Here is a 1,181-nt window from a genome sequence, read left to right on the forward strand (position 1 = left end):
CCCGCAGGCTCCCGCGGAGCCTCCCCGCGCTCCTCGCCGGCGCCCGGGCTCCGTGGTTGTGTGTCCCACGCATGCACTGCGCCAAAAATGGCCTTTCGGCCGCACCTTCGTACAGTGCAAACGCGGTAGGGCTGGGAGGAGGGAAAAAGACACTGAAGACGAACCCTGCGACACCCGTCTTCCCCTCACCCCCATTAACTCTTTGCAGATCGGCATGAGGCGTGTCGCCGCCACCGGTGCTTATAAGGCCTGGACCCGGGCGCGGGGCGGGGCGCCGGCCCTCCACCCCCCCATCCCCGCCCCGGGTGCCGCACGCCCGCCGTCCAGCACAGCAGGACCCGGCGATCGGAGCTTCGTCCGCACGTGGCCACACCCAGCACCTGCTCGGGCCGCAGTGCCCCACGGAAGCGACCGAGTGGGCACGAGCAGCTTGACTTGGGGGTGCTTCAGGGAACCCCCGGTGGGCGCCGGGGACCCCACCTTTCTCTCTGTCTCGGAAGGCGGCACCCAGGCGCTGACCCGCCTCTAGGATGGGCAGAGTTGGGCTGGCCGATGAAAAAGAGGAGAGCAGTTTCTCGACGCCCCGTGTCCAGGCTGGTGTGACCGTGACAATGATATTCGGTGACCAGGAGTGTGAAGTCACCTTCCTACGCCCCATAGAGCCCTTTCCCTCCCACCTTGGCCACGGGAAATAGGGAGAAAACGCGAAAAGCCAACCAGGTCTGATGAGCCACAGAGTCAGAAGAGACCTGGGGCTTGTACTCAGGGCCTGGGCGCTGTCCCGAGGTGTTTTTGCCCCAAGCTGGCTCTCTACCACTTGAGCCACAGCTCCACTTCTGGCTTATTTTGCTGGTTCGTTGGTGGGTAGACTCTCACAGACGTTCCTCCTTGGGCTGGCTTTGAACTGCTATCCTCAGATCTCAGCCTTCCAAGTAGCTAGGATTACAGATGTGAGCCGCTGGTGTTGGATTATAGGAAAAATATTTGCAGTGCACGTATCTGACAAAAAATTAATGTCTAGAATATATAAGGAATATCTTTTGTTTGTAATACTCAGGGATTACACCCATGTAAAAGCCATGTTTTCTGAACAGGCAAATACTACATGAATAGACAAAACAAAAGAACTTGATTTTAATAAAAATTAAAAGTGAACTCTGTCCTGCTCCGAAAGCACCTAT

Source organism: Dipodomys ordii, unplaced genomic scaffold (genome assembly GCF_000151885.1).
Source record: "Dipodomys ordii isolate 6190 unplaced genomic scaffold, Dord_2.0 Scaffold30, whole genome shotgun sequence".
Classification (NCBI taxonomy): domain Eukaryota; kingdom Metazoa; phylum Chordata; class Mammalia; order Rodentia; family Heteromyidae; genus Dipodomys; species Dipodomys ordii.